Here is a 24650-nt window from a genome sequence, read left to right as displayed (position 1 = left end):
CTGATAAGTCCCCTTTGATTCTTTGTCATCTACACAGGCCCAATTCAACCAGCAGTGCCCTCTCTCCCCCTCTTTCCTCCTGGAATACCCTCACTTGTATTTTCCCCTTTTTATCCAATGCTCCAATTTTGTTTTCTCCTATGTAAAACTTTCCTCCAACTTCTGAAGACAGAATGAGGTATTCTCAACTCTATGCTCTTGTGCGTTTTTTTCATACCTCTACAAAATTTACTTTATTGATGTTATTTTTACATATATCTTTGTAAATAAACTAAGAACTCGTGGAGTTAAAGTCCCTGTATTTGCTTTTGTGTTTCATGCACCCCAGCTTTTGGAGCCTTTATTAAACAGCTAGTGCTAAAATGATGTTGCATTGCATAATAGACCACTTCAAAACTTAATGGTTTTAATAATAAATATGTTTTATCATGCATCTGTGGATCAGCTAGAAGGGTGCTGCTTCAGTCTACAGGTCTGGGCATCTCTGTATCATATCCACATTCTTTTCATTTCTTTTTAATTTTTACACTTTTTCCATGTTTGAGATGACCTAAAAAATTGTGTAAATTTAATGTGTACTGTGTATTGACTGATGCACTTAAATATTGCAAAATGATTATCACCATAGTATTAGTGAGTATCACATCACATAATTACCATTTATATTTTTGTGCTGAGGACATGTAAGATCCACTCTCTCAGCAACTTTTAAATATATAACACAGTATTATTAACTATAATCAATATGCTGTACATCAGATCCCCAAAACTTATTTATTTTATAACTGAAAGTTTGTACTCTTTGATAGATATCTCCTCATTTCCCCAAACCTCAGACCCTGATAACCACCATTCTAGCCTCTACTTCTATGCATCTGGCTTTTTAAGATTCCACAAGTAAATGAGACAATACAGTATTTGTCTTTCTTTGTTTGATTCATCTTATTTAGCATAATACCCTCAAATTCCTTCCATATTGTCCTAAATGAAAGGATGACTTTCTTTCTTACAGCTGAATGATGTTCCAGTATGTAAGTAATATATCTATATGTATCTCTATCTCTGTCTCTATGCCTATGACTAATCTACATCTATATCTATATCTATATCACCTATATCTATCTATATCTGTATTACATACATTCACATGAGATCTGTCCAGAAAAAGTCCAGACATTGTTAATAGGATGGTTTACATAACATCAATGTAACCTGGCAGCCAAGGAGAGTGACTGGAATGTGCATGCATAAACATTGATGACTTCACTGTACTAGTCAGTGGGGGTGGCAGACACTGTTAAATGAGCATGTGTACTGTGTGACCATCACATTAAAAATAACTGAGTGAGTACAGCAATGAATCTGCATCAAATTTTGCATTAAGCTTGAACATTTCCCCACAGAAACTGTTTGGATGATTCAGAAGGCTTTCAAGGACAATGACATGAGTGCAGCACAAATAAAAGTGTGGCACAAATGCTTCAAAGATGGTCAAGCATCTGTTGAAAATGATCCATGTTCTGGAAGGCCTCAACAAGCAGAACACCTGAGAATGTTGAATGTGTATGGGCTGCAATCGACAAAGACTGACCACTGACAGTGCAAGAACTGGAAGCTGATCTAGTGGTTCCAAAAACTATCGTGTCCAAAATTTTGACAAGGGATCTTAGCATGAAATGTGTCATGGCAAAATTTGTTCTCTGGCTTGTGCTACCAGAGCAGAAGGAACATTGTGCTGCAGTTGCTAATGACTTGATTTAAACTGCTATCAATGAACCATATTTCCTCAAGAAGGTCTTAACCAGAGATAAAGAGTAGTCTATAGCTATGACCAGGACATAAAGGCCCAGTTGTCCCAATGGAAGTTGCCTAGTTTTCCATGCCCAAAGAAAGGATGGCAAAGTTGCAGCAAGATCAAGACCATGTTAAGTGTGTTTTTTGTTTGGGAAGGTGTCCATGATAAATACACCCCTCCAGGCCAAGCAATTAATAAGGAGTACTACCTCAGTGTTCTTCTTCAGCTGAGAGATGCAATACAAGGAAAAATGCCACAACTATGGGCAACTGATAATTGGCAGCTTCATCATAGCAATGCTCCTGCTCATGCATCATGTCTCATGCAGAGTTTTTTGGTGAAATATCAAACTACCCAGGTAACTCAGCCCCCCTACAGCCCAAATTTGGTGCCCTGTAACTTCTAGCTTTTCGCAAAACTTAAAGTGCCTTTGAAAGGGAAGAGATTTCAGACTATAGATGAGATTCAGCAAAATACAACAGGGCAGCTTATGGCAATTCCAACAAAGGATTTTCCATAGTGTTTTGAAAAGTGGAGAAGACACTGGGAGAACTGTATGAGGTTCCAAGATGCCTACTCTGAAGGAGACTGAGGCATCATTATTCTATGTGCAATGTTGCTTGTTTCTTGTATCTTCTTTAATAAATGTCTCTATTTTTCATAGTACATGGCTGGGTACTTTCTGGACAGGCTTCATGTATATACCATGGTATATTTCCATATACCATACTCTGAGACTCTTTGGATAGAAAAACAATGGTTATTCTGTTCATGGCAATGACAGGATGTGTACTATTCAAGGGCCTACATAGGTCATGAACACTATATCATGTTGTTCAAAATTAGACACAGGACCAATTCCAAAGTCAAGGAGCATAAAAATATACTTCTTTCACCATGAGGCCATGAGAAGGTTGATGAAGTATAATGTACCATAATGGCATGAAGAATAGAGACTACAAATCTAATCTACTATAGTACTTGACAATATGTTTGCTGTTGAATTTTGTTGAATGAATGCATATGAATGATTAAATTTCAAAATTACAGGTGATTCAACAAGAATATAATGTAATAAGTTTGGAAAGATCAGGGCAAAGTGCTAATTTAAGCAATAAATTCTGCTACTATCTGAGGCTGTTCACTGGCTAGTAACATAGAAGCTAAATGACATGACCCAGTCATGCCCAATGGCACCACGAGGCCCCCAAAACTGGCATCTGTAGTGATTCATTCCTTAGTCTAGACCTAAGCTAAGGTATAAAAGCACTTTTTGCATATCCTGAGAGCAACATTTATAAGGGAGAAAAAGAAAGAAGTAATTTCTCTTTCCTGTATAAATCCCTGACACAGAATATAGGAGTGATACCTTTCTATTATCATTGTTTTCTTTAGTTTCCCGAGAGACTTCCTTTCCCCCTAACACCCCCCTCACCCCAAGAAAAATTCTCACTGGGATTAGTAAGCAAGAAATAATTCTTCTCTTTACTAAAGAAAACCTGATACCTATCTTAAACAAACCCGTAATTCTTTTCATTCTCAAATGGTTGTGAAGATTGCAGGTCAGTAAACAAACTGAGTTTGGATGGACGGAAAACCTCAGATAAAGGAGAGCATGTTAATAAGGCAAAATGGTCATTTAACACTTTAATATTTTACATGTTTCTAGAAATACCAGGGGAACTTCGGAAGCAAAGAGTCGTATCACAGACATGTGAGGGTTAAAGTCTTATGTGAGCTTTTCAGAAAGCCAGTGTTCCAAGAGAAAGAGAGCAGAAGGAGCAAAGAGATTTGAGAATTCAGGCAGAGTTAATCAGGAGGGACCAGGCCAGGAAATCAGCTACCAGAGGAATCTGGATCAAAGGCAGAGGAGCAGAGCGAAGGCAGAATACAAAGCTCCCGACGCGCTCCCAGGCATTCTGCGGAGCTGGTGTGGGGAGGCAGGTGACAGAGCAGGAGCAGCTTCCTTGGGCCAGAAGCCAAAGGAGGGTCATTTAGGGAAAAAAAACCTGTTTTTCCAGAGAATAAAAGGAGGCCAGAGGCCTTGACTCAGCCTGTGCAGTGAGGTTTCTGAGTGTCTGTAGTTCAGAGAAGAGACAGACCACAGGGAAGGCTAGGATGCGGTGTGCCCAATTTAAAACCTGTGTCAGTCTGAGTGACCAGAGACAAGCTGGCAATTTGTTTTTCTTCATGTTTTTTTAATTGTTCAAGTACAGTTTTCTACCTTTTCCTCCCACCCCAGTCCAACCCCCCAGCCCTCCCCACCTCCCTCCCACCTCCCCGCCATGTGTTATTGTCTGTGTGTCCTCTATAATTGCTCCTGCAAACCCTTTACCCTTTTCCCCTGAAATTCCCTCCCCTCTCCCTTCTGGTCACCATCACCATGCTCTCAATTTCAGTGTCTTTGTTTGTATTTTGTTTGCTTGTTTTGTTGATTAGGTTCCTGTTAAAGGTGAAATCATATGGTATTTGTCTTTCACAGCCTGGCTTATTTCACTTAGCATAATGCTTTTCAGTTCTATCCATGCTGTCACAAAGGGTAAAAGCTCCTTCATTCTTTCTGCTGCATAGAATGCCATTGTGTAAATGTACTATAGCTTTTTGATTCATTCATTTACTGGTGGGCACCTAGGTTGCTTCAAACAACAAGTGTTGGAGAGGTTGTGGAGAAAAGGTAACTCTAGTGCACTGTTGGTGGGAATGCAGACTGATGCAGCCACTGTGGAACAGTATGGAATTTCCTCAGAAAACTAAAACTGGATCTGCCTTTTGACCCAGAAATTCCACTGCTAGGATTATACCCTAAGAACCCTGAAACACCAATCCAAAAGAGCCTATGCACCCAAATGTTCATAGCAGCATGATTTACAATAACCAAGTGATTACTGGCGATTTTTTTTCTTCCCTGAGTATGTCATTTGTATGTCAATATACACTGATACTCTTCAAAGTCATGACAAAATGGAAAATGTAAATCCAGCAAAGAAAAAAGTGAGGGAAGATAATAGGCACCCCAAACATAAGTTTCCTTCTCTTTCTTCCTACCTTCTTTCTTCCTTTCTCATTTGGTAATTTAAAAAAAATAGCCATAGTACTACTTTACTTTCCCTTATGACTTTGTGAAAAGTAATTTATAAATTATTGCAAAGCACTTAGAAAGGGTAAAGCACTTAATAACATTCCAAACCAGGCCAGGCACGGTAAATTTGCTCAGTGTTGTGGGAAATTTCTTCAGGTTTTCAAGTCCCAGTGAGAATGTGAAAGCCCGGTGCTTTTCCCTTTATATGAACTTTAAGTTAGCATGTGCATAAATAAGTAAAGTAAGACTATTTGACTTTTTCCAGACAGAGGAATAGGAATTTCACCTACCTACATTTTATACCCTTATTTCACATCTCTCTCAGCTTCTATTTTTAAGTGTTTACTCTCAGTGGGAAAATAAAAACAAAAACAATAAAAAGTAAAAGGCAAAATTGCCTAAACAAACCTGTATATTAAATCTACTTATCTTTACTTGTATTAATTTGTCCCAACAAACAAAAACAAGAAGGCAGGAAGAATGGGTAAGGATCAAATAATTAGTATCCACATTCCTAGTGCTGTTTCATGCACTGTGGAGCTGAATCAAGAGTAGAGCAAGACTCGTGTCTTCACAGAGCTTACAGCTCAGTGGTAAAGACAATAAACGTGTGTGATAAAATAAAAAAATACAAGAACATATGGTTTGCACTGACGTGTGTGTGTGTAACATAAGACAGTTATACATATAATTGTCAGTTATAGTAGCATAGAATAAAAGGCAAGGGACTCTTATATCAGAAAATTCTTTCCAAATCCATTTCAACCACAATATTTGAAACACAAATAGCCTAGATTATAGAGATAGGGTTATGCGTGTTAGGTAACAATTTAAGTGGGAATGCCATGGCAAAACAAAAATTGATGAGATGTCATAAATGACTCAGTTATCTCTCATGGTGACCAGGTTTCATGTTTATGAGGTTTTTCCACATCAATATTGCAGAAGATCTAAAGAAAATTTTTTATTTGCTTTGCCAGATTTCATAAAATGCCAGTTGAGAAACTGTGTTGACTTAAAGAAATTTAAAGTAGGCATTCCTCCTTACCTAAAATTTGTCAACTGCCCCAATATATGGAGACATACAGTCAATAGTAAATCTTAGAAATGAAGCTTAAAATAATTTTGAGTCCAGTCTTCTGCCTTTCCAGCCTGTATTGCCTCATTCATTGGCCCCGCCCCACCTGCTTTCTCTGGCGCACACAAATGCCATCTTCCATAAGCGTCCTCCAGACTTGCACATCTTTCTGTCTGTTCCTTGCCTTTTTGCTTATGCAAGTCTTAGACCTGGAACGCTCTCTCCTCCCGGCCACAACTGAATCCCACAAGGTGTTCTTCAAGGACCAGCCCCAATAACAATTCTCTATAAATCCCTTTCTGATACCTTCTTATCACCTGTTCTCCTGGACAGAAGCACACATGTCATCCTCTGGGGTCCTCCAGAACTTTGAACATATTTATATTGTTACTTTCCAGATTGTTGTAGTCCTATACAATTAGTTATGTCCACAGTTGTGCCTACTAGGCTTGAATTCTTTGAGGACAGGCATCTAGTATTTCCAGACTTATGTTTCCAAGCATAGTATGGTGGCAATGAGCTGGAATTTAATAAACAGTAAAGGACTGAAAAGTAAAGAATGTATTTTAAAATGAGGGATCATAGTCTAGACAAGAAAAAAGAGAGACAGGTCATCTCAGATTAGTATTTGTACCAGTTTGGAAATTTACTTTCTATTTTAATCATTCTTTTTGAAACTTTAAGTACAAAAAAAAATTTTTAAAATATTTCTAGGTCATAAAAGTGGCAGAATGGCTGTGACTGCTCTGATGTTTTCTACAAGAGATTTTGTAGGAATATACCTGTAACAATATGGAAGAAAAGACATGGGAAGATGATTTTCCATTAAGTGCATGATAAAATATAAATGTGTATAATAAATATCAATGAATATTTACACATGGAAAAATAAAAGCACAAAACCAATTTCAACCAAAATTTGCTTCACCATTTAAACTACAAATTAGTTTTCATTTACTCAGGAGCCATCTGGATTATTTATTCCCTAGATCTTTGGCTTCTTCTCTTATGCCTCCTGCTGCTCGGATTTTGATGATTTCACTGTTTCTTATGTATCAGAGTATGTGATGCTAGAAAAATATTGACATTTGAAATTTATAAATGATGACTTTTACTTTTTTCCCCAAAGTTATTTTATCTGAACAAATATTTGGGAATTTAAACTTATTGATTAAATGTGATGTCCATGGTTTCATCAACTCTTGGCAATAATTAGTTATAATTTAAATAATATTTAAGAGCTATTTAGTTCTGGAATTTTAAAGTTGAGCATTTTATATTTCATATTGAATGTAGACTCAGGTATACTGAATAATGTCTCTCTTGTTTTTATTTTTAAGTATTAGAAATATTTCAAATTTATTGAAATACCCCGTTGGTCTGGTGGGATACTTTGTTCCTAGTAGCAGTAACCTTGGAGGGTTCACCATGGTTCTGGCAAACTTCTAGGATCATATACAATGATTACACATCAGGATTTTATAGGCAGTCTTCTAATCTTATATCTGTTTATCATGCTGACATCCATTTTCCCTGCTGACACGGGCCATTGAGATCCAGCTTCTACAGCTTCTGTGCCATGCTTGGGGAACAGGAATCTTAATAGAGACTAGAGAACCCCAACCACCGGAAACTATTTCCCCATGGGCCTTGCTGTCTACCAGGATGCAGCCAGGAAGCCCCCCAGGCCCTAACTGGTCCTGGCCCACAGATCTCTCTTGTCCACTTCTCCCAACACAGGAATCCTTTTTGAATTTGACAGAATTCTTTCTAAGTATCTCACAGACATTACCTCTACCCATAACTCCCTTTCCCTCCAGAGCCTTAGTTTTGGAAATAAAAGCCAAGAATTGTTTTGCAGAAAGCTGCTTTGGTGCTCTCTGCTCTGCCACATTCCTCACTGTAATGAGCAGTGTCTCACCTATTTGGATTAGGAAAAAAAAGATGAAAATAGAGGAAAAACTTGTATCTCAAGTCACTATCCAACTACAATAAATAAATGAGTTGCTAAATGGAAAAATAAACTTACCTGGTTCTCAGAATCACTAATCATCAATTGCAGACTCCACCATAACCTGTATTTCCCTGAAAATGCAACAATTAGACTTTTGTTAAAAATTAAGAAATCAAGAAACTGAAATGGTATCAATTTCATTACTTACATTTTTTAAAAATACAAGCAATGATTTGTGAAATTATATAATTATTATATAAATATATTTTTTAATTAATATTTCCACCAATAGTTAATTGGAAAGTTCTTGCTTTGCAAGACTTTATATTACTTTTCACTCCCTAAGGTGACATATATCTCTCATGTAGGCATGTTTTAGGCCAAAAGTATGATTCTTGCCTTGGCAAATAAAGAGTTATGAACCCAATGATTAATTTTTCATTAAAATTGCTCCCCCTTGTCAGCCACATCAGGCTTTGAAGGAAGTTTATTTTTCTTAATTTTATTAGGGTTACATTGGTTAATAAGATCATATAAGTTTCAAGTGCACAATTCTATAATAAATCATCTATATGTTGCATTTTGCGTTCAGCATCCAAAGTTGTCTTCTTCCATCACCATATTTGACCCCTTTTATCCTCTTCTACCTCATCTTCTATCCCCCATCACTCTTCTGGTTATCTACCTGAATAATTTGAAAACATTCATGCATAAAGATACATGTACCCTTAGTTCAGTGTAGTGTTATTTACAGTGGCCAGGCATGGAAACAATGAAAATTTCCTTCAGTAGATGACTGGATAAAGAAGATGTGGTACATATATACTACTCAGCCATAAAATAAATGAAATACTGCCATCTGTGATAACATGGATGGATCTTGAGAGCATCATGCTATGGGGAATAAGTCCGATGTATTAAAAAAACAGGAACCAAATGACTTCACTCATGTGGGATATAGAACATAAAGTTATTTTTTAAAGAAACATAACACATCAGAATTTTGATACCTAAAAGAAAGATTATAATGAAAGTATCTGCCTTAAGATGAACTCAGAGAAGCAGAAAATTTCTCATCATTTTATAGGTAAAAAAAATAAGCATGGAGAAGGTCAAATAATACATTTTTGAACCATATAACTATTTGATGGGAGAAGAGGGAAAAATCTTATTTATTAATATTATTAACATTTTAAGTTTTATAAAACACTTTCATGTGCTGTGTATTTTCCATTTAAACTTCATAATTCTCTAAGTTGTTCCTTATTTTATCCTCATTCCATATGTAAAGAAGCTGAAAGTCAGTGGTTAAAAAAGAAGCTAAAACCCACATAACTAGAAAAGAACAACAAAGGTCTCTAATTTCAAATTCTGTGTTATATACAGTAAACTGCAAGGATTTTTACAAATTATAGATTTTTACTAGATTATGGGAATGTCCATTCAAACAGTACTATATAAAATAAGAATTGACTGGTAGAGATGATACTTCATCTTCTACCACATCTGCCCACACACACATCCTCCTTCATGAGGGCACATGGGATAGATACATGGCGTGCTCACACATGGCCCAGGATTATGTATAACTACCAACTGGTTCTACTCCAACTTTATTTTTTTCTGTTCCCATTAAGAAAATACTCTGAGTTAGCTAAACCACAGGATTAAAGGTAAAGTTTTCTAGATTCCCAGTCTGTCCAAGCCTTCTGACACTGACTGCAAGGAGTTAGGGTTCAGCTGCAAAGTTGGAGGGAAGATTCCGTGCAACCCTCAGCATTGACATCAATGGCAAGTCCAGGGGTTTCACAAATCTTTCAAGTCTGACAATTCACTTGAAAGACCTACAGAACTCACTCACTGAAAACTAGTATTTTCAGTTATGGTTTATTATAGGAAAAGATACAAAGGAGAAAGTTGGGATCCCAAATGAGGAGCTTTCATTGCCCTCTGGTTGTGTTATCCTACTGGCATTGATGCATGATAATATGTAAGGAGTATTGTTGACCTGGAAAGCTCACCCAACCTTCAGTGCCAGAATATTTACTTGTGCACGATTGTTTGATTGATTGCCCATGAAGTGAGCTCTGCCTTCAAACACCCACAAGTCTCCAGGGGTTGGGGTGACATTATTTGACTAAAGGGGCCTACCAAGAGTCACAAGTCACTTTGTTAGCATAGTCTGCTAGATATGATCACAGAGGTCCATTTTAAATAACAAAAACACACCTATCACTCAGAGAGTTCCAAGAATTGAAAGGTTACTTCCTAGGAGTCAGGGACAAGGCCAAAGTCTTGATTACACAAAAAGTATCAGAATGGAATGGGGTACTGACATTATTTGAGGGAGAGCTTTGAATCCTCTCTAATTTATTTCCATAAGTGAAGCAGTCACAAACCCCAGCGTGTAAATATTAATAGTAACAAGTTACATCACACCTCACAGATGATGGCCACCCAGCATATGTGTGTCTCTGCAGCACTGTGAGAGCTACCACTCCAGTTGCTCAGGAGCACGATGTACTCACTTTCCTCTGCAGCCATGATCACACTGAAATCTCTTCATTGAAGGCTTTCTCCACATGACACTCTACATAAGAAAAAACTCTTATTCTTGCATTCTTTAAGATGAGGTTCAATTGTCAACTTCCTTCTGAGGCCCTTCTTAGGCAGATTGTCTTCTATGCATGGGTGATGCAACATTGGCAAAGCACGGGCCTCCTCTGAGAGGCAGTCAGCCCAATTTCCCCTTGCAGGCTGTGAAAATGTGAGGGTAAGTACCATTTCTTACTAATTGTTGTATCTTTGGTCTCTGGTCCAGTGACTATACTCAGCCAATATTAACTTGACCTGTATTAATAAGCAGTCCTAATGTGATCAGCTGTTAAATAACCATATAGATTCTTGAAGTGCAGAGTGACATGAAGAAAATGGAGTTTAGGGAAATTCACCTGACTATGCAAATGAACTAGAGGAAAATGGTCCTAAGGGAAAGTCAACAAACCAGGAGGCTCTTGCAGAATATGGGATAGTAGTCTTGACCAGTGACATTGGGAAGGAAGACTTCTACCTGACCTATACATATTGACCAAGCTAATTTAGTAAATCAGTAAATTCAAGCCAATCATTGGCCAAAGTCTTCCCCCCTCCCCCTGTGTGGGACATAGATTCAGGATGTGGTAGTTCCATTTGACCAAACAATATTCCTGAATAAAGGGATGTCTGTGAGTTGCTATTAGCCAACATTCACAGCAGCTATCAGACTAACCATACCTGGGATTGGAGCAGTGATTGGGTAAAAAGGTGGGACACTAACAGTATTTACTACCATCTACCTCTTGTAACACTCAAATATACTTTTTTTTCATATAAATTTACTTAATTCAGGCACAGCCTCTTGAGATTTATTAGTTAATCACAATTTCTTGGGAAATTTATAAGAAGAATTAGTAAAAAAAACAAAACACCTACAATTCTCATTTACCACTAGAACTGAGTAGAAGACTAGTACTTGTCATCTTCCTCATCTCACTCACCAAGGCAGCTTGTCTGTTAGGTTGATCCAGGCCCTTGACCCTGAGGGGTCTGGGTTCTGGTCACTTTCTCAAATTATAATTAGATGTGTGCATCAACAGATGCTTTCCAGGGCATGACCTGAGTGCCAAATATATTCCTTCTTGTCCCTATTATATAACATCACTCCTACTTTCTCATGATGATCAGGATCTATTATGCCTACTAGAGATTTCTTTTCTGTTTTCTTGCTAAACTGCCAAAAGGAACCCAAAGTGTTAAGATGGTATATACAGCATAAAGTTTAGTGGGACTCTTACTGAGAATTTTTGTGGGGGCCCTTTTGCCCTTTGAATGACAATATCTAGACCTACCCAGCATCAAGATGGAGAGACTGGAAGCAAAAATTCCCTAAGTAGGTTAGTGAAATTAATGCTTAGCAGGACCACTTATACTTCTACTCCTTGTTTCCTGAACCTATATATTTCTTATATATTTATTGAGTATATGGTATCACATAATGACCATTGGTTTAAAGTATATGCCACACCTTGAAGAATGCTGCCTCATCTTTGAGTTACTTCCAAGCTGTGCCACAGATGAGCCTTCAGGAGACCATTCCAACACTTTGTTGGAATGGTAGCTTCTGAATATTGCATTTAGGGTCAGTGGATTTCATGATAATGTGCCTATTTCTATACTTTTTTTGACATAAAATAAGTCCTTCAGTTTAAGGCAGTGTTTTGAAAACTCCCATGTCAATTGCTCACAGATACCGAGTCCTTGGAGGGTGCTGGCTTTGTTACTCTAGACAGGAAGAAAAACAATTAAATACATGTCAGTCAAAGTCATGATTGATCATTGCCCTTGCTAGGATTGAAAGAGCCTAATGTAGGCAACTTGCCACTAGATTTTTGGTTGGTACCATATAGAGAATCCAGCATTGAATTCTTTATTGGCAAGTTGAACATTTATGGGCAGCAGTGGCTAGATCAGCTTTCATGACAAGAAACCTTTTCTCTTGAGTCCATTTGTAGTTTTCACCTCTTTCACCATGCCTACTCCGTTCATATGTCCATTGAATGGGCACTGAGATGGTCAAGGAGAGAGGCTGGTTGACATCTACTGGCCAAATCACCGTGTAGCTCGGTTATTTCATGTCTCTTCTTCACTGGATGTCTTTTACAAACATTAATGTGTGGCACAAACATCCTAACATGTTTTGCTCTTAAACATAATTTTGGCCAATTATTGATTTTTTTGAATTGCCTTTTCCTGACCAGCAGGCTAAATCATTCACCCCTCATGGCCCTAACCAGGAGCTAAGTCATTCACTACTGCCCATGAGACTGTAAACTTGGGAAGCTTTTCTGTTCACTCAAAGTAGATAAACATATGTATAGCCCAAAGATTTGCCTTGGGAGGGGTATTCCCCCATCACTGCCATTTGGGGTTATTCTTCAATAGGGTCTATAGTGCAATAGTAATCTACTTTCTGCTTGTATCCTCACATCATGCCATTCATGAACCAAGCTCAGGTTTTTCCCTGCGTGTGGTTACCTCAGTAAATTATGCTAGGTCCTTTCCAGGAAGAAAAAGAAAACACTTTTGAATACATTCTGTAGTGTTTCAGGATCCTTTTTCATGAAGATCTTGCTTCTCCTTTGGTTGACAGGATTCTGGTCTTAGAACTAACATAAATCCAGAAACTGGGTAAGGATCTGTGACCTTCTTTCCACCAGGCAGTTGATCTCAGGCTTCTCATTCACTCTCGATCTCCTTTAAGTATATATTAAGCAGTTCTCTTATTGGGTTCATCTTTCTTGCCTCTAGAAATATCATATTCTATGAACCACCTCAGTAGATTTCAAAAGTATGCATCCCCATACCCCTACATTCTACTCCCATTCTGTGTACTGTCCTTTTGACCTGGCCTTCCTTTAAAGTAATTCAATTCACTTTGCTTCCTAAATTAAGTGCTGCCATCTAGTCTCTGTTATTCTGAGGCTTATTATCCCTGGGTACTAGGGAGGCCAGTTTTATAACAGCATCTCCTACCATTAGTCCTAGCCTCCAAAAGACGATCACCATTGACTTCTCAATGTGCTAATGTCCCTCATCACTAGCATGTTCTTTATCACCCTAGTAAAATTATTTTCTCACATGAGTGATGAATTTGGTGGCTGGTAAAAACTGATTATTTAAGAAATTAGATTACATTTATTCAGCACTTTTCTAGAAAGGGAGAGAAAGAGAGAGACCTTGTACATTACACTTATTAGAAATGCTCTCTCTGTGGTTGGAAAGGAATAATTCATGAGGCTTTTTCCATGACTTGAGGAAAAAACTGTATAATAATATATAATTTTATTTTCTATTCTAAGTTTAGAGAGCATCATTCTGATTATTCATTTAGTTTCCAGATACCTTGATAATGAAAGCCAGTGACCAGAATAGCAGGCATGTGGTTCTATTTTCTGAAACTCCTTGGTGACCTGATGAATTCAGATTTCTGGGCCTGAAAAACATTGAGCCAGCAGCAACAGGAAGCTATTCATTCAATGTAAGATAGAACTGAGTTCTCCATTCCCATGTGATTAGGCAAAAGCAAAGAATCATTTGATATGGGTATTGTAAAGTAGATTTTTGCTCAGGATTTAAGGACATGATGCCTTATCAGTAGTGTTTGCCTTACTTCTGGGGCCTATGATGTTTGACAGGATTAATTTTAGAGCTGCCATAATTGCAGCTAGTCTTCGTAAAATTGTGTGCAATGGCTACATATTGATATTTTGTCTTGTGTTGCTAAACATCCCAGTTCCTCTGAAACCTCCCACCAAGGATTCCTGAAGTTCAGATTTGACACCCCAGCAGCCTGCTGAGATGTTGCATCTGCACTGTCTGTGAATTAGTCTAAACCTAAGGGACTTCCAACTATGAGGGTCTGGAGATCAGATGCTCTCCCAGCACTGAAGGGGGGCTTCTTGCACTGATTTCTGTTGGGAAGAATCTGTGCAAAGTTGTAAAGGATGGCTGTAAAACTGAATATTTATTTGCTATGTGGATGCAAGCAGGTGGACAACATAAATACATTGAGCACATACTGAAATTACACATCAAGGAATATAGCAGCTCTTGGTGGCAGAGAAGCAATCACAGAAAGGCTAGGACACAGTTAGCAGATGCAAAAGTATCAGTGAGTGAAGAGGCATTCGCTAAGAGCGGGGGTGCTAAAGTCAGACAAGCCTTGGTTCCACTCCAGATCCACCAGTAGCTTTGCAAATTTAGATGACATGACTAACAACTTCGTCTGCACCCTCATTTTTTAAAGGTTTCATCTTTTTTTAAAAAAATTATTTATTGATTTATTGATTTATTGATTTATTTATTGAGAAGGAAAGGGAAGGAGAAAGAGAGGGAGAGAAATATCAGTGTGTGGTTGCCCCTCACATGTCCCCAACTGGGGACCTGGCCTGCAACCCAGGCAGGTGCCCTCACTGGGACTCAAACCAGCAACCCTTTGGTTTGCAGGCCCATGCTCAATCCACTGAGCTACGCCAGCCAGGGTCTGCATCCTCATTTGTTAAGGAGCAAAACATACTTAATGTGTTGATGTGATGATTAAATTGAATCATGTAAACTTAAGCTTCAACACAGTGCCTAAACACTTAGAGCAATAACTATAGTTTCAACAGTGCCATTATTATTATTAACAATAATAATAAAATTTAAAAGCTAAATAATTACAAAGTCTTGCAAATACCAGTCACATCTAAATGTCAGGGTCTGATTGCACTCTTTTTTGTGTGAATATCAGTAAGTAATCTATTAGGTTTATTGTTGTTATTTACAATCTATATGGTCTACTTACAGACCTACCCCACTCTAGCACTTTTACTTTTAAATAGGAAATATTATATATAAACATAATATTTATTTATTGCAGTCATTAGTAATATAGGTTTCTGTGGTATATCTAGCTATATGAAATATACATATATATGCTAAATGACATGTGATGTGATGTATTATATATGATATCATATTCATATCAAGTCATATGGAACATACATGTATGGTTCACCTATATAGAAAAATAAAAATATTAATATTGTATATACCACAGAAATATATATTGTTAAATTTATAAAAATAATGACCTTTATTGATGAGATCTCTGGCTGCCCTTGGCCCACAGAGGTATTTGCAATCTGTCTACAACATAGAATATGGCAGAACATGCAAAACCATAATCTGAGGCCGAGTCCCTATCTCAAAAGAGGGATAGAAAGAGACCTGTTTCTATAAACCATGGATTTTTCTACAGCACTTTTTTTCTGATGGTCATGCAGCATTTACTTAAATTCCAGTAAAAACAGGAAGGTCCAGACTTCATAGAGTAGTTATTTCACTCTTTGATAATTTACTTCCTGGAAGGTTTCTTGCCACACTGAAATATGTAAGCCCCAACTCCCTCCATCCTCCTGCATTTCACTTTGCAGTCCTGCCTTCTGTTGTGGCAGCTCTGAAAAAATGTTCCTTCTTCCACTTATCCAGTGGATATTTTGCCCAATATTTGAACCCTTCCATTATTTAGAGACCTCACTGATCGCTGAATCTTGTGAAATGGGGAGGCCAAGGCAGAAACATTTATTTTCAGTCTCCTTTAGCTCCACCTTAAATCTGGTGCTAGTGAACTAAGGAAAGATGGACCACAGACAAAGCACTGTAGCATCGATCAAAGGCAGGAGAGCTTGTGGACCTGAGTTTCTAGGGTCAGCAGTGCCTCAGAGCAGCAGTGATGTCCAAGGTTTAGAGCCGAGGTGATGGCAGTTCAAGCCATGAGGTCATATGTGCAGTGGGTGGCAACAGTGGACATTCCCTTGGTTGGTTTTGTGGGATAATTTTGGATAGACTCTGGCTGCAGCTAAACCTTTCTTGTCCCTGCCCATTTTCCACACCTGGTTCTCTAGCCTTATGTTTGATACCGTGAGCTCCTTTATAACTGACTTTTCTGCTTAAACCATTTGAAGTCCATTTCTGTCGCTTCCAACTAGCATCCCTAGCTGATACAACATGATCGCCATTCAAATAGAGATAGCTATTGTGACTTCTATAGTTCACTATTCACTCTTCTCCAGAGATAGAGACAATTAACATGTAATAAAATTAGCTTAAGGGTCTCAGAAAAGTTTGTTACTGTTGAATAATGTTAAAAGGTCTAGTTAATTTTTATATAAACTTAATTAAATCTGTTGTTGTTTACTAGATCTATTTATTTATGTAGTCTGGCAAATTATATGAAATATACATGTAACATGAGTGGAAAGTTGTGCCTAAATATCAAATCTGCTTGTTAAGAGAATGTATCAGAAGGCAAAATAAAAGCTGACTTTTTTAATTTTTAAAGTTAAAGATATGTTTATTTTATGACAGAACAATACTTACTTATTGTAGTAATATTAGAAATTACAGACAAAGCAAAAGAAGTCCACTACTTCATCAAGTAGAGATAATTGTTACTAATCCATGCTTTATCACTTAAATGTTTTCTTATTTTATTCCTTGCTTAAAAAAGATGAATTGCTATACATACTATTTTATAGTTTGCCTCTTCCATTTTAACAGTGTATTGTAAATGTCTTCTCATATTAATAAATGTTATCTAATGGTACCCTCAACTTTGTTTTCAAGATCATTTGTTAATTCTGAACCCATCTTCCAGGATGAGCCTATCTAAGAGAACTGACTCATTCCGTCAAATGAAGACCTAGATCTGGAGCAAGAAAAAGTGCCATCTTTCCTACAACTTACTTTAGTGTCTTCCTTGAGCTTTCTCTTTACTGGAGCCTTTCTGAGACTGGATAAATATGAAAACTTAACTTCCAATGTTGTGCTATATTTTTAAGGACTTAAGACATTATCTAATAATATGACAGAGACCCATAGTTTGGAAAATTTGATTTAACTTTTTTAATTTGGGTTTTACAAAATTAGTCCCATAGAGCCTTACAAAGTACTCATAGGTATTTTATCAATTGATACAGTATGTGCTATACCTGTTTAACTATACTACATTAGAAGCATATGTTTTGATTAATTTCAGAGCCCTTTTTATAATACCTTCTAAAAATTAAAACAAGGTTTAAAATAGTATAGAACTAGTCAAAATTATCTTTGTGTGTGGGGAGGAGGGTATCAATGGATTTTAAAATCAACTTATCAGTGTTTGTTCACATTAATGTGCTTAATCTCAACTATGAATTTTTTTTTACCTCTTCCAGGCTGTTCTTACCTATTTTTAATAATATGGTTTTGAGTTTTTAAAAAATATTATTCTTTGAATTCTCAGAAATATCTGTAAATTATATAGAAATTTTTATAAACACAATTGATATTTGGAACTATAAGTTGAAACATATATGTAGATATATAGGTATATACACAAATGCTAAAAGTTGTCGAAAATTTATCAAATTGCTTTTGAAATAGTTTTAAAGAATCTTTTATTTAATTACATTTAGGCTTAGAACAAATTATTTTTGGTAATGTACATATATCTAATATCTGGAGTTACTGTTGTTGAGAAAATTAGAACAAAGTGTGTCCAGTAGCTATAGAAAGAATATATAAATTAACTTTGGAAGACATATTAGAATGACCAACATTTGTGCTGCCTGATGGAAAGCCGTATTTTGAAAAAACCAACATGTGAATACAAAAGCATCATACTGGGTGTTGCCGTATTAGCAGAGTGATATCCAGGGCTGCAAACAAGGGAATATATAAAAGAGATGTTGACAGTAAATAAAGAATTCTCCCTTATAATAAAACCTTTCTTTCAGAAAGCATGTCAACATCTCAAATAAAGGGTGCAGCACAAATAACCCTTTATGAGCTGGTGATCTATACAAATCATAAGCATGTAATTCTGTAACATAACAATATCACACTAAAGCACACCATATGACATTTTAGGTGGAATGTTCAAATTGCTGTCCATCTCATGTGAGACATTCGTATCCCCTACCAATGACACTCATGTTGCATTACTTCTGTCAGACCCTGTAGTTTCAAGTACTTTGGCTTTAGGCTTCTGTTCCTTTTAGGAGAAACAGTTTTTATATTTATCTACACATTGTTTGCAGAAATACAGGGCTCTATCATATACATCATGGCTTTAAAGTAATTCTCGTCACACAGTACTTAAAGTTTTTGGTAAGATTCATCTCATTTTAGCTATTGTTTGGATGGGTTGTGAGAGGATTCTATTTCTAATTTCTTGACTGGCCTAAATTGTTTCTTAGGTAAGACTTTTACACACATCACTTATATTAGCATTACCAGTGGAGCTGAAGAGTGTTGCACCTTCTCCAGGCTGCACTGCGAGAACCATTGATAATGTGATGGGACTGTGGCCCTCTCCAAGGCCACGGCTCTTGCTGCCTGCAGGTGTCAGCCTTTGCCTCTCCCTGTGCCTGTGGATTGGATTGCTGATCCAATGGGTGTCAGGATTCCTGCTGATGGTGTTAAGGAACAAAACGAGGATAATCTCAAAGAATTTGTATGTTGAATCTTCACCAACCGAGTAAGAATCCAGGATCCTCAGAGCCCCAGAGTAGCTTGTTTCTTGGAAAGAGACTGAAGACTTCAAGCAAACTTTAGCTGGTTGATATCGTGATGGACAGGCTTGCTATAGGTTGCACCCTTAGGAATACAGGGTTTGCACGTGGCCCACACAAATCCAATATATGGCAAAGCTTTGTTTGGCCTCATATCCCATTCTACGCACCTTATTGGGGCAGAGTGGGGAAAAGGGCCCTGTGGAGCACAGGTACAACAAGTGAGAAAGGAAAAATTTTTAATTTATTTGCCAAAGGTCAGGAAGCAAGCCAAAGGCAGTTCTTGGCCCATAACTCCAATTTTCTGAAATCAGCTCAGTGTTCTCAATCATATATATGAATTGATCAGCTAACATCTTTATTCCTTTACTACCTCCTTGAGCATTAAAGTAATATATAGACTCTATTCTCATTTGCAAATAGTCAATTAATCATTTAATGAATATCACTTTCTAAAATTTAGTTCTATTTGATATTACTCTAGCTTTGAAATCAGACAAGGAAACAGAAAAATAACAGGTGGCATGTAAGAATATTTTCAGTCAAGAACTTATGTTCGGATTCAGGTAGATGAAATAATTTGCTTCCTTTACAAACATGAATACCCTACCATCCATAACTAAAATATAAATCTTGGCCAATATGCTCAGGACCCTACTCCAGTATTATGGCCAAAGAAGAACTGGATGTTCAATATTTTTATATAATTCTTATATGGCCTCTGATAAGTTCCATAGCATTCCTTTCCCTGTCCCTGCCTCCTTCCAGGCAAATTGGTGCCATTTGCTCATCTACTTTCAAAATGTCTCTTGTTTAGGAATATAACTTGTCTTCCATAATTAGTGATGACTTAATAGCAATAACCCTGGTAAAGTTGGCAGAACAAACACTATGGATAAATAATTAGCAGTGTTTCTGCAAAATTCAGGGTTTGATACACTGTAGTAGAGAAACTGGAAATATATTAGGCCTGGGAGTGGGAGGTAAGGGGATGGAGGGATTGAGCAAAAGACAGAAAAGGACTCATGGACCTGGACAACAGGGTGGTGATTGCTGGGGGAGGGGCATAAGGGAACTAAATGGTAATGAAAAAAATATAATAAAGATTATATATTTTTAAAAAACAGAGAAAACATTTATAAATATATATGTAAACTTCTGATTAGAAAATGAATTCCCTCAAAAATATGGAAGACTGGAAAAAGGGAGAACTCGGAGGCACTAAATAACAGCTTCTCATTTCAGAGTCCTGCTTGCTGACATTTACCAAGATTGAGGAATGCAAGTGCAGTAACTGTAGACTCAGGTCAAGGTGACAGGCATAAAGAAAGTTACAACCAATCAAAACCAGCTTCTTGGCTCTGATTCTGGTAAGAGCTTGGGGTAGGAGCAAAGAGTGTGTATTCTGGCCTTGAACCTCAGTATAGCTTTAGAATGAGAAGTGATTTTTCAGTATTTTCCTCTTATTTGTGGTTTTACTTTCTGTGGATTCAGTTACTTAAATAAAAAATTCTACAAAAAAACAATTCCTAACTTTTCACTCATGAGCTGTTTGAATATTGTGATGAAGTCTCACACTCTCCAGCTCTATTCCTCTCAGAACGTGAATCATCCCTTTGTTCAGACACCCACCCATTAGTCACCCAACCTTCTCAGTTAACAGATTGACTGATGCAGTATCTCAGAGCATATGTTCAATAACCCTCATGGAAGCCTAATGCTACCTCATGATGCCTGTGTCATTCACCTCACTTCATCTTATTGTGTAGACAAGAAGGGTGGGTACAGTACAATAAGATATTTTGAGAGAGAGACCACATTCACATAACTTTTATTATATTCTATTATATTGTTATAATTATTCTATTTTGTTATTAGTTACTATTGTTAATTCTTTACTGTGCCTGATTTATAAATTAAGTTTATGATAGGTGTGTATGTATAGGGAAGAAACAGTATACATAGAGTCTGGTACCATCTGCGATTTCAGGTGTCCACTGGGCATTTGGAACTCATCCCCCACAGACAAAGGGGGACTATTTTATTTCTGCAAGAATGACTTCACTAGTTTCTAATGAAATGGTTTGGTAAGAAAAATTAAAAGGTATTATTTTCACATTGACCTTCATATGATGACCCCCATGGTATTACTCTGGTCCATAGTTTTCACTGTACCTTCTTTATTCCATACAATTATAGCTAGCCCTAGCTAAATGACTTTCCTCTTTTTTTTTGCATGAACTATTAATGTTCTTTTTGGGTCCACAAAGCCTAATGTATTCAACCTTGTCAATTTTGCCGCCTCTCTTTACCATCCTTATTTTTTGGGTAAGACAGAGAAATTTCACTTCTGAATTATACTCCTCCAGGTCATTAATTAAAAGTTAAGCAGAAGTGTATGTGTTTCTGAAGTTTATGGAAATGTTTATTATATACTTTTTTAAAATCACCTAGCTCTTTACTCACTATGTTCTGTTTCCTGCTTTTGCCCTTTTCAAAAGAAGATAAGAAATTAAATTGCATAATAAACACAGTTTGGCAGAAAAGAAATATAAAAATATAAAATGAGAGATTGATTAATCTGGTCACGTTGCTTTGCAGTTCACCATGTTGCCTCTCCTCTAAGCCTTGGTGAATATAACTCTTTATGTTTACAACGTACTTTCTCACTTTGCCTTCGCTTGGTTTACTTCTATTGCTTTGTTCTATGTCCCGCCCTCACCATGCCTAGGCTGCAACTGTGCTATGTACTTCCTAAAATGGTTCTGGACACTCTGGGCCATGTGCTATGTTAGCGCAGTGCACACTACTGATGTTGCCACTACACCGAGGATTATTTGAGGACAGGAATAATAGGTTTGCATGTTTTTATTGTTAAATCTTTCAGTCTGGGCTGGGAAATTCAATTAACATATGCAGGCAAGAGGGGAGGCAGACAGAGAGGAAGGAAGGAAGGGAGGAAGAAGAGTAGAAGGAAAAGAAAATGCAGTTTTTAAGTGATTAATGAACATTAACTAATGAATGCCATTTGTCCTTCAGATTTTAACTCCACAGTTCTGTAACTATTCATGTTATTTTTATCAGTTTATAGAAACCAAACTGGATGAAGCAGTCATCCAGTCTAAGCACATCCACAGAAAGTAAGACACTTGTGTTTTTAAAAATAATTTAGCAACATTCAGGCACACCTCATTTTATTGTGCTTTGCAGGTATTGTGTTTTCATCAGCACCAAGGCAGACCCTCTGCCAGCAAAAAGATTACGACTCACAGAAGGCTCAGGGGAAGGTCAGCATTTTTTAGCAATAAAGTGTTTTTAATTCAATATGTATATTTTTCAGATACAATGCTATTGAACACTTAATAGACTCATCTAGTACAGTGGAAACATACTTTTTTATACACTGGGAAACCAAGAAATTAATATGATTCACCTCGTGGTAATGCCCACTCTATTGCCATACTTGGCTTGTTGCAGTGGTCTGGAGTCAGACACACAGCATCTCCAAGGCCTGCCCGTGGCTATAAGAGGATGACAAAAAGGCATAAGATGAATCAGTGGGAAACCCAGATCCTGAGACAAGGAGAGAATGACTCCCCAGCCAAACAGCAATCTTGCTACAGTGTTGTACAAGCAAGCACGTGTTCAGTAGCGGCAGCTTGATGGTGATGGTGACGATGAACAATGGGCAGTAATTTCTGAAATCATTCCTTCTTATTTCACATGTACACATTCCCATGAGTCTAGGGGTCATTTGGATTACCTCTCATTTATACCTCATTTAAGGCAGACACATCATAGATGAACCTGTCCATAAGTAAACTCGAGAAATTTAGAAGCGATAAGTGGCTTCCTTTTTTTAACTTGTGTGAAATAGTGCATAAATGCCCTATTTCTGTAAAAATGCCAATTATTTGTGATTTATAATGCAAATATGAAGTCTTCACCAAATTACGTATTTCTGTAAATTTCAAAACGACAGTGGGCACTATCTGTTTTGCTACCGTGACTTGGGTGATTGGTGGTTAGATTTCTAAAGATCCCAAGGATTTCTTGTAAATGCCTTGTCCTAGCACAGCTCCCAGCTCCATTCTGTAGTCCCCTGAGCAAGCTATCAAGAAACGCTGCTGTATTCTTGTTAGTCAATAAAAAGGAAGAAAAAAAATGCTGCTGAAGGCATTTCCTTTTTCCTTTGCACTTCTTTCTGATTTCTATGACATACTTAATCTGGGCCTTGTGCCCTGTCAACTTTTAATAGTTCTCATTGCCCAACTATCTGCTTTTGTGTGATCATAAAATCCTTTTAACATTTTACTTTTTCCCTTAAGAAAATGTATCCTAGTTTCCGGGATGTGACCTTCAGCTTCTTTCGTAAATACCAGGCAGAGAATCCATTCAGGCTCTCAGCCACGGCAGCCTCATCTGTCACTGACTTCCCACTTGTCCCCTTAATGGCCCTATGGACGCTGTGCTCTGTTGTGTGCTTTTAATGTCATAAAAGAAGTTTGTCCTCTGATTTGGTCATTTCTTTGCCTCTTTCCCACCCCCCTGGGTCCTTTTAGAGTTCCCTTCCAAGTGTAGAGGATTTGATTTTCCATTCCTTTAAAAATGTGGGATCTTGAAAAGGGAGGGGAGTCTTTCTTTGCTGTATCATTTTAGAAATTACTTTTCCACTTTGATCTTGTAAAATGTTAAACAAATTTACTGCTTATTAGTGGGACTGGCATTCTGGGTGATGCTGTGTTTTTAAAAATCACTCTCCTGCTCTTTACCCTGACCTTAAATCAGTGTCTTGTCTCTTCCTGAATTGTATGTTATTTTCTGTCTTCCTAAATATCTGTATTGTCTCTAAACACATCTAGCTTCTATTGGGGATTAAATCATATGCTCAATGAGAATTAATCACTGCTTTCCATATTCTCTCTTTCCCTTGAGTCCTAAATATTATTTAATCCTAAACCTGGCATTCTTTCCTCTCTTTCAGGTTGATGTACTCATTAAATTAGAAAGCAGCGTTGCGCCAGATCCAGCCCTACTTCCTCCACTTGATGTAATCTTGTCCTATGCATAGGTAATTAAAATCTTCCACTATTACTGTCCTGCCCTTTTCTTGCTCTGTGTGTGATATTTCATAGTTCACTTCTGCTGTGACAGCCTATAACATTACTGTTATCACATTTTTAACCACTTTATATTATATAACTCCTGTCCTCCATTACCTCTGCTTTAGAAAACTGAATTACCAAATTTTCCCTCTAAACAAAGGAGCATATTTTTTTATTTCTGTTGATTCTTACAGATATGGGTGCCTGACACAGAGTGGTCATTGAAAGGTTTGTAAAAGCCCCAGAATTAACATGTTAACGTTAACAAGGTTTTGTTAAACAATAATTGGCCACTTTAGGTAAGTAATCACATGTGGTGGCTAGGAAATTATTAGGATACAGCACACGTCGTATGTGGGCTGATGACCTTATAAAATGGCCGCGTATTTTAAAAAGAAACAGAGCCCTGCGTATAAAGGACATGTTGGAAATCTAGGAGCAGCCTTTGGATTGTTTGCTGCCAGTGCTTCTAGGCAACAGGGAAGAGATGTTTACAATCTGGGC

The 24650-nt window shown here is 37.3% G+C and overlaps 1 long non-coding RNA gene across 1 annotated transcript in view; it reads right to left on the bottom strand.

The window, feature by feature from the left end:
- Window positions 1-6267: 6267 nt before the first annotated feature.
- LOC123806954 overlaps window positions 6268-24650 on the bottom strand; it is a 111075-nt gene continuing 92692 nt past the window's right edge. Inside the window, exons 3-4 of the long non-coding RNA XR_006783551.1 lie at window positions 7982-8037; window positions 6268-6472 (exon numbers count right to left, since the gene is read on the bottom strand). This is a non-coding gene — a long non-coding RNA (uncharacterized LOC123806954). The remainder of the gene's footprint in view (window positions 6473-7981; window positions 8038-24650) is intronic.

The sequence above is a fragment of the Phyllostomus hastatus genome, unplaced genomic scaffold (assembly GCF_019186645.2).
Source record: "Phyllostomus hastatus isolate PE091 unplaced genomic scaffold, TTU_PhHast_1.1 phas_scaffold_39, whole genome shotgun sequence".
Classification (NCBI taxonomy): Eukaryota; Metazoa; Chordata; class Mammalia; order Chiroptera; family Phyllostomidae; genus Phyllostomus; species Phyllostomus hastatus.
This window is presented reverse-complemented; position numbering and strand designations above follow the sequence as displayed.